Genomic DNA, 17,500 nt, shown 5'->3' on the forward strand with positions numbered 1-17,500 from the left:
TTTTCATATTCATTCTGGTTACTATTTTGGCGATTTTATACAGTTTCAGAAATATATATTGTGATCAGAACAGTGTAGACCGGCCATTAATCTTTTGACCTCCATAGAGCCTACCTAATGCAAATAAAATCGTTTAATCGCACCTAAAATCAAGGTAAAAATGCGTCTCAGTACTGAAGGGGTTATTTAAGAGGGAGGTTTCAAGGCATTTATCATTTATTTATTTATTTATTTATTATTATCAATTTTTTTATTGGTAACTCTCTCGGACCTGGAGCTGGCAAATATGTGGGCCATTTTTTCCGTTTCATGTTGCTCCTTGTCAGTTTTCTAACATTAAAAAAGCCAGACAAACTAGTCTCTTCTGCCCCGCCAGGAAGCACCAGGTCACGTGAGTAGGACGGCGGCGCGGCAGCTGCATAGAGAGGCAGGAGGCGCGGCGATGACAGGCGGCCTTACTGTTCCGGTTGTCAAGCGGCGAATCCTTCTCATATTGATCGATCAGAGGCAGACCCGCACAAGTCTCTCTCTCTCTCTCTCTCTCTCTCTCTCTCTCTCTCTCTCTCATATTTTTTTCATTCCTCCTTTCTTTCATTGATTAATTTCTTCCTTTCTCTCTCTCTCTCTCTCTCTCTTCATTTTTTTATTCTTCCATTCGCTCATTTCTTCATTTCTTTCTTCTTCTCTTCCTTCTCTTCTCTTCTCTCTCTCTCTCTCTCTCTCTCTCTCTCTCTCTCTCTCTCTCTCTCTCTCTCTCTCTCTCTCTCTCTCTCTCCTGCGACCCGGTAAATTGACGCCCGTTGCCGTAACCGAGATTTGTGCATGATGATGATGATGATGATGATGATTGTAGTGAATCTATCTGCCTGGTTTTGGTATGCTGGAGAACTAATACTTGTGAGATGTGGTTTGAGGTTTCATATACGTATTTGTCCAGTTCTTCCTCTATATCGCTGCTTCTTATTTACATATTTGTCCTGAGTGAGTGAGTGAGTGTGTGAGTGAGTGACTGACTGACTGACTGTGCGGGTGTTTGGATGGCTGGGTGGGTGGGTGAGTGAGTGAGTGAATGAGTGAAAAAATGAATGAATGAATAAATGAATGAGTGAGTGAGTGAGTGAGTGAGTGAGTGAGTGAGTGAGTGAGTGAGTAAGGAAAGATAAAAGGAATAGCTATATAGGGAGATTAAGAGGTAGGGATGGAAGAAGAGAAGAGAAGAGAAGAAGTAAGAAAAGGAGTGAAGAAGGAAGAAGAAAAGGGAAGAAGAAAGAAGAAAAGAAGAGAAGAAAAAGAGAAAGAGGGTGAAGAAAGATAAAAGGAATAGCTTGGAAGACTAGAAGAAATGGAAGAAGAAAAGAGAATAAGTAAGAAAAGGAGAGAAGAAGGAAGAAGAGAAGGAATAAGTAAGGGAAGGGAATAAATAAGGGAATGGAGAGCAAAAAGATAAAGGGAAAAGGAAGGAAGATTAAGAAAAAATAAAAGAAAAGAGAAGAAAGGGAAGGAAGGAGATAAGAAGAAAGAAAAAAATAAGTAAAGGAAAACTGAAAAAAAAAGAAAGAAAGACAAAATAAGATGAATTTAGTGAGTTAAGTCGGTGTGTGGGTGGTGAGGGGGTGAGGTGGAGGGGAGGGATCATATCGGGAACCAGGTCGGGGGTATGGGGCTCCTACCTCCGTCTCTCTCCCTGTAAAGCCGCAGCGTCACATTACACACACCTGGAGGCTGAATGACAGGTTCGTCACCACACACCCCACTCACTCCACACACCCCACACACTCATCCACGCGCACGCCGAGTCTCTCTCTACTGACGAGGCAAGGAGTGAATGGAACGAAGCCCGTATTCAGAAACGCTTTGCTCTCTTCCCATCACTGCTCTCCAAAGGCTCGAGCTGAAGATATTCGTGCTTCTAAGAGTATTATCATGGTTCTGGTGGCTTATTTGCAAGATTTCTAGTTTACCAAAAGGAGAAACTGTCTTGAAAACCCGGCTAGTTGTCTGTGTGGCCTTGGAAAATTGTCATAGGGAGAGATGAAGGCGTTTCTGAATACGAGCTGGAGTCTCCTCGCAGTGCATGCCACACCTGCAATACAAGGGTGCTGCCTATTGACCTGAGTAATGTATAACAGTACATGGTGGGAGGAAGGCATCGTAACTTATGTACTGAAAGCCTTCGAGACCAGCGTATTTGATTCTTTGCATTAGAGGGATCACATGAAATTTCAGACAGCAACATACTCTTTGGCCTTTACACGGCTGTTTGCTTCCACTGTACTGATCCATGATGACGATACTGTGAGAAAATGATTAAATGTAGTGTGTGTGTGTGTGTGTGTGTGTGTGTGTGTGTGTGTGTGTGTGTGTGTGTGTGTGTGTATGGCAGGTGATGAGGTGACGCGGCGCCGTAAGTCTCATGAGTCACACCACTACTGAATCACAATTGCTTCACCACAAGACTCACACCTCTTTCACCACACTGGGAATAATAGAGTTCGCCGAGTGTGTGCCGGTGGGTGGGAGAATAATTGTGGTGTGTGGCGGGTGGTGTGGTGTGTGTGGCCACGCCAACATGAGGCGTCAAACAGGTTTACTGGCTCCTTGGCGAGGCGAGGGACATTCCTGCCTTTGTCATTAAGACTGCCACCCCCTGCCCTGCCCGACCCTATGTCTTCTTCCTAAGTAACCCCGCCAGCTCCCGAGCCTCGCCAGAGCAGCTAGCTGGGTACAAGATGGGGAAAGTGGAGGTGAAGGGAAGCGAGCGGCGCAGGGCAGGCGGTAGGTGGCATGGAGCTGGCGGCCATGTGGTGGTGGTGGGGCGAGGCGGTGCAGGCGGGGTGGGATTAATGGTGCTTATCGACACAACCTGTACCTTTCACCTGTCGTGTCCCGCAGGTCCAGTCCCTCACCCTCACCCCACCCCACCTTGCTCCACTCCACTCCCCTCCCCTCCACTCCATCCCAGCAACCTGTCACTCCACTGATACCAAAAACAATACAAAATATCTTCTCTCTCTTTTGGTGGATCATATACTATATAATATACTTCCCAGGTTTTTTTTTTTTTTTTCTAATAACTGAAGAAACAATAACACACACACACACACACACACACACACACACACACACACACACACACACACACACACACACACACACACACACACACACACACACACATAAACAAACAATAAATCACCTGGCTTCTCTTCCTATATTATGAACTTTTTGTATGCGAGCGGAGGTGGTGTGTGTGTGGGGGGAAGGGGGGAAGAGGAAGGGATGTGGCTGACACTACCCAACACAAACAGCATAGAGAAGCAAACCAAACTAACACTATCACGAAACATTACTGAAAATGCTAACTCTCTCTCTCTCTCTCTCTCTCTCTCTCTCTCTCTCTCTCTCTCTCTCTCTCAAACCACATCCTCAGAAATCTCGGAGTAAAATGCCATAATTTCCCTATATAATCGTCCGGATGAGCCTTGTCTTATAAACGCCTCCCTTTATCCCTGGCTGACACACGGACACCGGCGACTGTGGCTTGTAATAAGGCTGCCACCTATTATGTATCCTGTTGTGCTACTTTCGCCTGGAGTGTTCTGTAGGGACGGTAAGCTTAACCTCTTCAGTATCATGACGCATTTTCATATCTATTCTGCTTACTATCTGGTGATTTGATAGTTTCAGATATTTATGGGGGGAGATTAAAATAGTGAAGACTGCGGTCGTTAATATTCTGAGCTCCATAGAGTCTTTCTAATCTAAATAAAATCGTCCAGTCATACCCAAAACTCATGGTAAAAAATGCATCTGAGTACTGAAGGGCTTAAGGCATGCATGGATCTGGCTACTGCTGTTTTCTGGAAGGGTAAATGGCGGAAACAGCTTCTTGGCACTTCATAATAAAGTTTAACCCCTTCATTATTGAGACGCATTTTTACCTTGAGTTTTGGGTGTGATTAGACGATTTTGTTTACACTAGGAAGGGTCTATAGAGGTCAGAAGATTAATAACCGACGTTTCCACTATTTTAATCCCCACATAAGTTGCTGAATTGTTGTATAAAAATCAGCAAATAAGAAGAATTACACGATTTTATTTACACCAGGAAGGATCTATGGAGGTCAGAAGATAAATAGCCGATGTCTTCACTATTTTAATCCCCCACATAAGTTTCTGAATTGCTGTATAAGAATCGCCAAATAGTAAGCAGAATGAATATGAAAACGTGTCATGATACTGATTCCCTTGCGATGAAATTTCTTGCTACAGGGAAAGGAAAGGAAAGAGGAGAGAAAGAAAGGAAGAAAAGGAAAATGCTCTAATTACCTCACACTTATCAATTCCCGCTCTAATTGCAGGTAAATCTGATGTCAAGATGTCTTTAACTTTGATCTGATTCTGATATTACTGAAGATGAAGTAATAGGCGCAAATCCATATAAGGAACGCGATGGACAAAGGACACGTGGTGGTGGTGTTGGTGGTGGTGATGATACTGGTAGCGTTGTTGTAGTGGCAGTGGTGGTGATGGTGGCAAGGGGGGGGGTGAAGCGGTATCGTTAACCGTATCCTTGACGCTAAGTGGACCACACACATAAGGAATGGAGGAGCCGCGCCTTAAAGCAAGAGGTCGTAAGGTGAATAACAGTATACTTCGCAGCAGGAGTAATATGATGACGTCAAGATAAGCTAAATTAGGAAAACATAAACAGAAAACAGAAAAAAAAAGAAGGAAAAAGAAAAAACTGCAACTTACATCAATTACCTTGTCAAAATTTAGGCGTCACTGATCGATGTAAGTTACTACATACATACGTGAGTAGTTAGTACATATAGACGTAACTTTTAGGCGTCACTGCTCGGTATAAGTTAGTACATACATAACCTTATTCATAACATTGCTACATCATTTGCATCTGTTTGTTCCGAGGCGCCGCGGTGCATCTCATCCCATCACGACCCCGACAGGCCACTCACACCTCCGCCCTCTCACTGACAGCCGCTTCTAATATGTCCACCGCCTCACACCCACAGCCATACCCCGTCCAAGCCTGCGTCAGTAGAGGTTGATATAAAGGTAGTCTCTCTCTCTCTCTCTCTCTCTCTCTCTCTCTCTCTCTCTCTCTTGCAATCAGCACCGGTTTTATCCGTGCTTACGTTACAATGCTTCTCATCCCGGTAATGCAATGACAATACCTACAGACAGCGACTTACAAGACTCAATCACTAGTAGCGCAGACTTCATCACAGCTAAGCTTCTCCCGACACGAGGAAACCTTCAGACACCTCCTCGTCTCCTGAAGTGGAGAACAAAGACAGCCCGGCAGCCACACCTCCCTCCTCTGCACAAGGCAATGAGTCCTGTGCGAGTCCACGGCACTGAGCACAGGTAAACACTATTTCTTCATGTGCACCGTTTAAGGTCACACACACACACACACACACACACACACACACACACACACAAGAAAAAAGTGTGAAAAAGTTGTGAGAAGTGCCCACGCCCATTCTAGCCCACATCAAGGCCGACGGCAGTGTGTTGAGACGCTGCGCCACCTTTGCAACGCTGAGCACCGCTGAGGGACGCCGCCAGTAGCTCCCCACGCATCATTACACTGTTACCTGGCGGCTCCCGTGTCAATCCTCCCAAAGCAAATTCAAGCCGCTAAGATTCCTCCAGCAAAAACGTTCGGTAAAATCAATGCCACTCACGGCAGATTCTCTCAAACCATACCCCAGCATAACCTAACTTAACCTAACCTCCTCTACCACAGGAGAAGAGGGAAGAGAGAAATTTTTAAAGGAAGATTTATGGATGTAATTTTAATGCGGGAAATTCAGTTGCGGGAGTGCATGGGACGTGTGTGAGGTCATCTGCCCGAGGCCATAGCGTTATATCGTCACCGACACAATGGCAGCGTGCGACAATAAAGTGACACATCTTTGAAATGACCCACACGTGCGCTGGACAGAAATGTTTCTTAGTTTCAAGTCCTCCTCCTCCTCCTCCTCCTCATCATCATCATCATCATCATCCTCATCATCAACAACAAACAACCTAGTAAGTTTCAACAAGCAGCCTAGTAAGGACCTAAGGGTCTGTTGCTGTTTGTCTTCATTTGTATTCCTTTGTATCATCATCATCACCGCCTTACTTGGTCAGAGTTCATCCAGTAAGGGCGGTGTGAGCGGTCTGTTAGCACAAAGTGATGTGATGCATTGGAAAGAATGTTTTTCTTACCGCCAAGTGGTGGTGGATGACGGTGGGTGTGTCGGTGGAGGAGCAATGGTGGTGGCGGCCGCGGTGGTAGGTTATACATGTGTAATGCGCGGCAACAGTAGTGGTGGTGGTGGTGGTGGTGGTTCAAGAAGATCCGCCTCACACTGCAGGTGTGGCACCGGTGACTGTTCTCACACCGCCACCTCTTTGTAGTGGCCGAACAGGAACAGCTTGAAATCAGTGTACTACACTCTATGTGTGTGTGTGTGTGTGTGTGTGTGTGTGTGTGTGTGTGTGTGTGTGTGTGTGTGTGTGTGTGTGTGTCTATATATATATATATATATATATATATATATATATATATATATATATATATATATATATATATATATATATATATATATATATATATATATACACACACACACACACACACACACACTGCCTGAATCTTTCCCTTCCCGGAGCTGCTGAATCAGCGCGATGCTCTCCGCGGCTCACATTCGTTTGTCGTGATGTGAATAATGATTAAACAATTAAGAGTATCATGAAGGAGATCAAGATATATTCCATTATTTTGGCATGGAGCTTTCAGTTCTAATATTAATCTTTCACAGATTATTCGAGGAGGTTCCAGAATACATTCCATGCCCCTCAGTGAGTCTGAGCTCCCTGACATGCAAATCCATCCTTATCTAAATCCGAGGTGCATGTTTTCCAAGACACAATATTCAAAACGTCCCTCGCAGATAGAGATACTTTCTCTTGCTGCCGTTGTCTTGTCAACCAACAGCTAACACGCCGGATGGAGAGCATCTGTGTGTGTGTGTGTGTGTGTGTGTGTGTGTGTGTGTGTGTGTGTGTGTGTGTGTGTGTGTGTGTGTGTGTGTGTGTGTGTGTGTGTGTGTGTGTGAGAGAGAGAGAGAGAGAGAGAGAGAGAGAGAGAGAGAGAGAGAGAGAGAGAGAGAGAGAGAGAGAGAGAGAGAGAGAGAGAGAGAGAGAGAGAGAGAGAGAGAGAGAGCGTCATAAATATATACAAGGAGCTTCCGTGAAAGGCAACAAGGATGGAAATAATGCACAAGTGAAAGCCAGTAATGAAGGCTCGGCATGGCTCATGACCTGCTTGGTGCCGCAACCAGTTTGAAAACAGGATCATGTTTGTTGTTAGGTCACGCAGCAATACTTTACATACGTTTGCTCTAGAATCTTACCAACCAGCTGTGTGTGTGTGTGTGTGTGTGTGTGTGTGTGTGTGTGTGTGTGTGTGTGTGTGTGTGTGTGTGTGTGTGTGTGTGTGTGTGTGTGTTTATGTAAGAGAGGAGGACTGACCAAGGGCAACAAAAATATATGGAAAAAAAAAAAAAGCCCACTCAGTTACCAGTCTCCTTACAGAACCGATAGGAATAGCCAAAAGACAGGGACAAATCTCATGAAACCTCCCTCTTGAATGAAGTCAAGTCATAGGAAGTTGGATATACAAACACAGGCAGGGAGTTCCGGAGTTTACCAGAGAAAGGTATGAAAAACTGAGAGTACTGGTTAACTCTTGCGATAGAGAGTTGAACAGAATAGTGGTGAGAGGAAGAAGAAAGCCTTGTGCAGCGAGGCCACAGGAGGAGAGGAGGCATGAAGTTAGCAAGACCAGTAGAGCAGTTAGCGTGTGTGTGTGTGTGTGTGGGGGGGGGTGGTTATGGATTCAGTGCCATTCAGTAGGCCAGTTTTATTGTCTATATTTGTAATTAGGCTTTCGCATTGTATGGTAATGGTGACTCGCTTCCAAGACCAGGCAGGTGAGTGTGTCGTCACCGCGCCACCACCGTCACAGTCATAATCCTGAACATTCCTATTCCGGTTGGGGGAAAAATGAGCAGAAAAGCCTATAAAAGTACTGTAGCCCTTAACAGTATCTCTATTTTTAAATCAGTAAAGGAACACTCACGCCTCAAGTGGGACATTTTTAATTTTTTGTTGCTCTTGGCCGGCTTCCCCTCTTGCATTAAAGAAAAAAGATAAAAGAAAAACAATATGAGCTGTGGACTTATTGAGAGCATCCTTTCACTCTGCCAAGGTGCTCATGGTGTAGTGGTTATCACATCTGTCTAACACACAGAAGGTCCCAGGTTCGAGCCCTGGTGAGCACAATGATTTTTTTTTTTTTCCCAGGGCAGCGTAGATAATCATTTACTATAGAACTGATTACTGCAGGCCTTACAGTTAAAAGTGGAAAGGTGGTACTTAAATTTGCTTTAGGCGTAGTTCGTTGTATTTCTACCTTTCTATGACTTGTATGTCGACCTTCCTAAGTCATGAACTCATTTAACCCCTTCATGCACTACTGGGCCACATTTTGACCTTGAGATTTGTGTACGATTAGACCATTTTATTGATATTAGAAAGGGTCCATGGAGGTCAGAAGATTAATTGCCACGGTCTTCACTAGTCTAATCCCCCACGTAAGCTGAAGCCGTATAAAATCACCAAATAGTAAGCAGAATGAGTATGGAAATGCGTCATGGTACTAAAGGGGTTAAGAGAGAGCTTTGAAGACATTTATCCTCTAGTCTTGGCTTAACTCTCTTGATCCTATTCGGGGAGCGGCCCATCAGTCGAACCGGGACTCATTTGGGGGAATACACACATGGTATCATTCAACTGTAGATACATAGCTTGGTTTGCACAGACAGTCAGTCATTCAGCCAATCGAATACCAGATCGTTACACAAACTTTTCGAAGGCAATTAATTTTCTGCTTCGCTCGCTGGAAACATTGATACTTTTCCCGTTTTCTTTGCTGTAATAAAAAACAACAACAACAAAGATAAATATATGAATAAGTGTTCGAATATTTAGGACAGAGAGAGAGAGAGAGAGAGAGAGAGAGAGAGAGAGAGAGAGAGAGAGAGAGAGAGAGAGAGAGAGAGAGAGAGAAAACGAAAGAAAGAAAGAAAAGAGGAAGGAAGGAAGGAAGGAAGGAAGGAAGGAAGGAACGAACGAATGAAGGAAGGAACGAATGAATGAAGGAAGGAAAGAAGGAAGGAAGGAAGGAAGGAAGGAAGGAAAGAAGGAAGAAATAAATTAATGATTGAAAGGAAGAATGAAGAATGAAAAAAAATGGAGAGAGAGAGAGAGAGAGAGAGAGAGAGAGAGAGAGAGAGAGAGAGAGAGAGAGAGAGAGAGAGAGAGAGAGAGAGAGAGAGAGCATCCGATACAAACGATAGACGGAGAATTATGAGCACACACCGGCACATTAATACGCGATAATTCACAAAGAACACAGCGGAACACAATACTGAGAGGGACACACACAGGCACGTGGCGCTAATCAGGGAGTTATCGAGACCACAGGAAACCACATTAAACACGCGGCCGAGTCCCTAACGTACGAAATAGATAACGAGTACTGTGTGTGTGTGTGTGTGTGTGTGTGTGTGTGTGTGTGTGTGTGTGTGTGTGTGTGTGTGTGTGTGTGTGTGTGTGTGTGTGTGTGATTATTTCGTTGCAACATACAGGAAATAAGATATCTTCGTGATGCCCTCCCTGTCTCTATATCTATATTCTATCTATTTTTACCCTTCATTTCTTTCGTCATTTACTTTCATTTACCCATCTATCTGTCCATCGCCTATTTACTTTTTTGTAACACGCTTTTTGAAGAGACAATTTCTGTATCCACGCAAACTGTTTCGTATTTCTTTTTCCCCTTTTTTTTCACTATTGTATTTTTCGTGTTCTTCCACCAAGCGTTCCTTTCCACCTTCCATTTATTTTCCGAGTCGTCTTGTGAGGTTCCAACACAAACGTAGCTTCTATATACACGTTCTCCTCGCCCTTCAGAGCCACAGTACACACTGCGATAATATCTCCCCCTTGCCTCTTTCCGCTTATAATGTTGGGAACTTCAGTATTAACAGTGGTATTTCCCTCCTGACTGGGACTATCTGGCTCTCTCGCTGCTCTTTTTATCCTTTCAGATTTTCTTGCATCATTGTTTTCGTGTGGCCTCAATTAAATGTTTATAAATATTCTCGATACTTTTATATACATTTCTTATCATCGTCCTTTGTGTGTGTGTGTGTGTGTGTGTGTGTGTGTGTGTGTGTGTGTGTGTGTGTGTGTGTGTGTGTGTGTGTGTGTGTGTCTGTGTGTGTGTGTGTGTTACCGATCTCGCTATTCTTTTTACCCTTCAGATTTTGTTGCATCATTTTTTGTGGTTCCAATTAAGTATTTACAAATAATGTCGATATTTCTATATATATTTCTTATCACCCTTGTGTGTGTGTGTGTGTGTGTGTGTGTGTGTGTGTGTGTGTGTGTGTGTGTGTGTGTGTGTGTGTGTGTGTGTGTGTGTGTGCTATATTCCTACCGATTACCAAACTATAGCACTTTCCTTTCAACTTGTCGCCTCGTAACGATCCTCACCTCAGTCCACAGGTGTGCTGCTCTTCACCCGCTGGCTGCCTCATTATCTCTCTACGTCCAATTAATCCTCCACAAAGCTTAGCCACTCTCCGTACGACACTCCTTTGAAGCACTTTATACCAGGAAAAACTATCCCTTCCTCACTTGACATACAGGACTGGGAAAAAATAACTCATTGTGAAGTATGAGTAGGATACTAGGAAAGGAAACGAACCATCTCCTTCAGCGCATACTAGGAAAGAAACATATTTTCCTTCCTTTTCCTCTCGAGTATTGTTGAGGATACAGGATTTAGTATACAGTATTTCGAGTGTGATAAGCGTGGAGAATGTGTGTCGTAAGTATATATACAACACCAACGCTATGTACCGAGAAGTTCCCCACCGGCACAACGTGTTTAGATGCGACAGGACGTGGTGGCGGAGATAAAATGTTGATGCTGCAGAGACTCACGTGCACAGCTTCGTTCAGTGTGCGCCGCGATACGTGCGTTGCTGAAACGTTTGCCTCTAGCGGATATTGTGTTAACCTATACGAAACAACACGCCGAGATGTGCACTGATACTACACACACACACACACACACACACACACACACACACACACACACACACACACACACACACACACACACAAAACAAAAACATGCTCCAGTAATAACCCGTGCAGTAAAAACTCGCATTATTTACTGAATAATTTCCTGGAGCTCTCCCTCCCACCCCACCCTGGCTCCGCCCGCCCCACCTCGCCCCGTAGCTCAAGGCTGCATGGGCGTGTCACTGCGAGGCGTCCCATTGTTGTGTCGCGTGTCTGCAGCTCGGCACGGCGGTGGACGCAATGTTAACCCTTCCCTTCCTCCCCCTGCACACACACTAGTGAGGAGCAGGAGGGCGTAAGGATAAGAGGGAGCAAAAATAAAGGATGTTTCTATTCATGATTGGTAATAAATATGAAGAATTTAGCTTCTTTTAAAATTATGGCCACTTTGTTTATTTCCTCCTCATTAGCACAGTGTGACATGCTGAAATCAAGCGTCCTGTAGTAAAGAGGTAAAGTAAAGGTTGTGTTTGAAACCCTGGTGTGTCGCGAGGGTACGTTACGAACACCGTCACCCTGGTACGTTACGAACACCGTCACCCTCACTACCAATAGCAATAACAGTTACTAATGCTGCTGCTACTGCTAACACCAACAATATCAACGACAACAGCTACAGGAAGAAACAATCAAACAGTGCTAACGAAGAGTGTGGGGGAGGAGATAGCGCGGGGAGAGCGAGCGGATGGCCCGGCAAGGGAGCAAGTGATAGCAGGAGGGAGAGGGACAGGGGAAATAAGGAAAGGCTGCTGATAAGGCGAAATAACTGACAAGCTGAGGCAATAATTGGATAAACTATACTGTGGTCCTCGCCGCGACCCCCACCACTGTCCACTACGTAAATTAATCCACATAGAGAGAAATGACGAGACGGATTGAGCCTTGACCTCAATCTATGGCTCCGGCTCCGTGGCTCACAGGTGCTGGGGACGAGAGCCGAGTAGAGGAACTGGGGAGGAGAGCCACGCACTCTGGGCCTCGCACGCGGTACGGTTGGTTGGTTGCCTCCAGTCCGCCGCGGAGCTAACCCGAGAATGCTGCCAATTTTCTCACTTTACACACGCTGCTTCTTCAATCAGCGGTCCTTCATCAATATTACAAAAGCGACCTGCCTGTATCTGTCGCTCCCGAAGCCATGAATCTCAAACTTCCGGGTAATGGGAGGAATTTGGGAGAAGTTTGTGCCTTTCCTGTGAGAGATAAGCATTTAAACAAAGCTAGGCTGTAGTTACTGGCGTGTACTTTAAATTTCCGTGCTAGGCTCTACAGCTGGTCGTGGATGTGAAATGGTGATGACGGAGTGGTGGTGGTGGTGGTGGTGGCAGGGGCGGCGCGGGACCATGAGCGGGTGGGTGGGTGAGCAGTGAAGAAAGTGCCTCTCTTGGGAAGAGGGGAGGGAGGGGAGGAGCGGGACAGACGGATGGACGGAGCTAGAAGGGAGGAGGGTGCGGGAGGCGTGCGGAGTGAGTGGCCCCTCGCCTTATGAGTCGCTGTTGCGGGCCGAGCTAGAGGCGCATTGGTGTACGCAGGTGTGACGCTGCGTCGCCTCCACCACGCCGCCACACAGCCGTCACCACCACAGCCGCCACGACCCTCGTCACCCCCACGGACCCCGCCACCATCACCACGCAGGCACACGTCAACACCGCCCTAATTATTCGATACACAAATAATAAACCACCAGCACCGCCGCCGCCGCCACCATCACCTTCCTCGCCACAGCCGCACCACCACCGCCGCCACCACCGTCACCGCCGCCGCACGCCACCCACCCTCTCTCTCTCTCTCCACCGACAGACAGACAGACAGACAGACACGCCGCAGCACTCGCTCACTTCAGCACTGCCACCACGCACCCCGCCCCCCCGCCACGACCTCATTTGCACCACCATCCATCCCATCCCACACCACCTAACATCAAACACACACATACACACACACACACACACACACACACACACACACACACACACCCTCGCAATAACCCACTTCTGTCAGCTTGCGAACAAATAAATAAATAAATAAATACATAAGTCATTCGAAGCTCGTTTATTGCTAGACTAATCAATACAAACGTAAAAATAAATATTGACATGAAGTTTGTTAACAGCTCTCAGTCATGTGTGTGTGTGTGTGTGTGTGTGTGTGTGTGTGTGTGTGTGTGTGTGTGTGTGTGTGTGTGTGTGTGTGTGTGTGTGTGTGTGTGTGTGTGTAGGGCCAAAAAGGTGCCAGCCAGCTAGCCAAACAAACACAGCAGCAGGTCTTAAGGGCCGCTCTGTTGTCGGGGGGAAGAAGATGGGGAGACTGAGACGATGAAGGGGGGGAAGGAAGTGAGGGAGATGAAGAGAGGAACTGTCATGGAGGAAAGAAAACCCATATCTCTCTCTCTCTCTCTCTCTCTCTCTCTCTCTCTCTCTCTCTCTCTCTCTCTCTCTCTCTCTCTCTCTCTCTCTCTCTCTCTCTCTCATCCTTCATTCCCTCTTGCTGGCCTCCTCTCCCTCCCTTCCTCCCACCCACTCTCCTCCTCTCCCATTGTCCCTCTTGGCTTTACCTCCCGGGTGTCAAAATCCCCATAATGGCGGCGGTTCCCAGGCTGGCACGTGTCCTCAGTTGCCAATTTCTTACGCGAGATGTACTACTTCTTGGAAACGGCAACGGAGCGCTTAATATATATACCGACCCATAACAATTTCTCTCTCTCTCTCTCTCTCTCTCTCTCTCTCTCTCTCTCTCTCTCTCTCGTTCCTTTCTTATTCTTTCCTTCTCTTCTCCGTTGTCTTTCTAATTTCTTTATTCACTCCACTCCTTTTTCTCCCTTATCCCATTTCTTCTTTCCTCGCCTCTTCAATTTCTCTCTAATCTGTTAATCTGTCTCCTCTCTTCCACTTAAAACTCTCTCTCTCTCTCTCTCTCTCTCTCTCTCTCTCTCTCTCTCTCTCTCTTTCTTTGTTGTTCATTTAATTTTTCTCTCTTTACTTTTCTCTTTTGTCCATCTGTTCGTTCCTTTCTTATTCTTTTCTTCTTTTCTCCATCATCTTTCTCATTTCCTTACTTCATCCACTCTTCAATCTCTCTCTCTCTCTCTCTCTCTCTCTCTCTCTCTCTCTCTCTCTCTCTCTCTGGGGGCAAGTAGTGACAAGAGACTGCACAGAAGGTTATTAGGGAGGTGGCAGTAAGAAACGCTCCTAATCTCGCCTCGGGGTGTTGTTGATAGGTTAAAGGTATACGCTGGGAGACATTTCCCACCCCAAAGACACTGGTGCACTACTACGCTACGAGTCTGTGTGTGTGTGTGTGTGTGTGTGTGTGTGTGTGTGTGTGTGTGTGTGTGTGTGTGTGTGTGTGTGTGTGTGTGTGTGTGTGTCTGTCTGTCTGTCTGTCTGTCTGTCTGTCTGTCTGTCTGTCTGTCTGTCTCTCTCTCTCTCTCTCTCTCTCTCTCTCTCTCTCTCTCTCTAAAAATAAAATAAATAAATGAATAAAAACACACATCCAGACATCCAGACAGACAGACATCCAGACAGACAGACAGACACACACACACACACACACACACACACAGAGAGAGAGAGAGAGAGAGAGAGAGAGAGAGAGAGAGAGAGAGAGAGAGAGAGAGAGAGAGAGAGAGAGAGAGAGAGAGAGAGAGAGAGAGAGAGAGAGCGGAGACTAATTTCTCTTAACGGTGTGGAAAATTGTACACCATCAGCCCATAAGTATATAATTTGTTGCACTTTTATTTCTGATTGGTTCATTTATATCAAGCGGGAAATGATTTAAAAAAATGGTATATTTTGGACACACACACACACACACACACACACACACACACACACACACACACACACACACACACTCTCTCTCTCTCTCTCTTAATTCCAATCAGAACCACGAAAATCACTTATCAATAAACTGTCATACATTAACTGCAATACACCAACTGTCATATACTACGAGACACCGCAGGGACGTCACTGTATGTATAGTTGACACCAAGGCGGCGAACGTGGCAACTAAAATACAATGAACCACGGGGAGCACTGGAACAACAAGGTCACATGGCGCTGGATAACGCTGCTGGACTGCGCTATATACTTCTACTGAGAGAATATGTGGCAAGCCAGCCCAGGGTCGAACTCACAACCATTAGGGCCGCCAACAGAGCACAACTACATCACAGAGCAGGAAGAAATTAACGTAAGAGGAACACTGGTGACTGGATAACTATTTCCCATACGGTGATAAAAGCTGTGAGAGTAAACGCAGAATCTGGCTGGGTTTGGAAGAAGGAAGAGGAAAAAGAGGGAGGAAGGATACAGAAGGAAATTATAAAGGCAAAAAACTGCTTGAGGAAAGAAAAGAGGAAAGTGATATTTTACTCTTGTTATTTTCGATTTTTTTCTTCTTTTTCTTGGTAAGTTTGTGAAGCGAAACACGAATATAGCAATCATCTCATTCTTTACTGTGCACGTGGCGAACTTAAGGCTTCAAGGTCCCACTCACACTCACACACACACACACACACACACACACACACACACACACACACACACACACACGACCAGAGTAAGGTGTGGCAGTGTAAACACGAACTATACACGTGAAGGAGGAATGAAGGAATGAGGAAAAAAATGGCAGAGGGGGATTACCTTCAGAGAGCTTGATCTAAAAGGGTAACAACACTATTCTCCTTGCTTCCTCCCCCCTATCTCTCTCTCTCTCTCTCTCTCTCTCTCAAATGATGGAGTAAGGATCAAAGCTACACCTGGAGGAAGCGTATACAATCTTTATCTGCAATTCTACACCACTGGGTAAGGCTTCAGGTCCTACACCACACGCCACGTCCTATTGCTCGAGAAACACAGCAATATACATCCTGAACGGAGCGCGACTTTCAGCCTGCGAAGTCACAGGAAGGGTGTCACAACCAAGCTAGCTATCTGTTTTCATTTAATCATATCTATTTACTTACCTTTTATTCATTCATCTATAGCGAGTATTGTTTCAAGTCCCGCCCACCTTCTATAATACCTCGCACGATAATCAATGGTGTTCTTTTCTTAATTTTTCTTATATATCAAAGTCGTACTCATTTATTCATTTATTTTATGTAAGAGGGGAAAACTGGCTAAGGGCAACATAAACGAAATAGAAGGCCCACTTTGTTGCCAGTCTCCTTGCAAGTCCGAGACAGTTAGCCCAAATTAAAGGATAAATACCTTGAAACCTCCCTCTAAAAATGAATTCAAGATATAGGAAGTTGGAAATTCAGAAGCAGGTAAGGAATTCCAGAGTTCACCAGAGAAAGGTACGCAAGTAAGCAAGTATTTGGTATATCGTCTTTACACTCGTAGATAAAATAATTTTGCTCCACCAAAACAGTTCAGTACACGCATTTCCAGAGACTTACATACAAACCCATGCTTCTGTCACGCCCAGCTCACGACAACGATTACACGCACCCCATTTAATATTGGTGTGCAATATTCTAAACATTACTCTGACTAAAAATCGTAAAAATCTTGTAAAATCTACTTCCTTTAACCCCTTCAGTACCAGGACGCGTTTTCATATTCATTCTGCTTACTATTTGGTGAGAAACTTATATGGGGGATTAAAATAGTGAGGACTCTGACCATTAATCTTCTGACCTCCATAGACCCTTCCTAATCCAAACAAAATCGTCTAATCACACCCAAAAATCAAGGTAAAAATGCGTTTCAGTACTGAAGGTATTAATTCCTTTCTTACAGGTGTTATGTTATAGGTCAGCTTTCTTGCAGGTAATATGTGCTTTTAGTGCTGTGAATTGTTGCATATCGTATTGAAAGGCTTAAAACTACCTTCTGTCACATCTACACTTGTACAGTATCTCACAGCCACACACACACACACACACACACACACACACACACACACACACACACACACACACACACACACACACACACACACGCCTGTCACGCCCAGCTCACGCCAAGGTTCGTATTCACCCGATGCTATTTTCCCACTATGTATGATCTTTTACCCTTTTATACAAGTATCCCTCTGACAGGCTGCATGCTTGCCCTTACTATCCTTAGCTACTTGTATTCCTTATCAGTCCATCCGTTATGCATTACTACTTTTTATCCAGAGAGAGAGAGAGAGAGAGAGAGAGAGAGAGAGAGAGAGAGAGAGAGAGAGAGAGAGAGAGAGGGTATAAATCTGTCTTTCTCTCTTAGTTTCCTCAGAATTTTGCCACCTTCCCCTTCGTATTGTTGCTGCG

General features: G+C 45.2%; 1 non-coding gene across 1 annotated transcript; it reads left to right on the top strand.

Moving 5' to 3' along the window:
- Positions 1-8,290: 8,290 nt before the first annotated feature.
- Trnav-aac lies at positions 8,291-8,363 on the top strand. The gene has a single exon. It is a non-coding gene; the product is annotated as a tRNA-Val (tRNA).
- Positions 8,364-17,500: the final 9,137 nt, after the last annotated feature.

The sequence above is a fragment of the Portunus trituberculatus genome, chromosome 47 (genome assembly GCF_017591435.1).
Source record: "Portunus trituberculatus isolate SZX2019 chromosome 47, ASM1759143v1, whole genome shotgun sequence".
In the NCBI taxonomy this organism is placed as follows: domain Eukaryota; kingdom Metazoa; phylum Arthropoda; class Malacostraca; order Decapoda; family Portunidae; genus Portunus; species Portunus trituberculatus.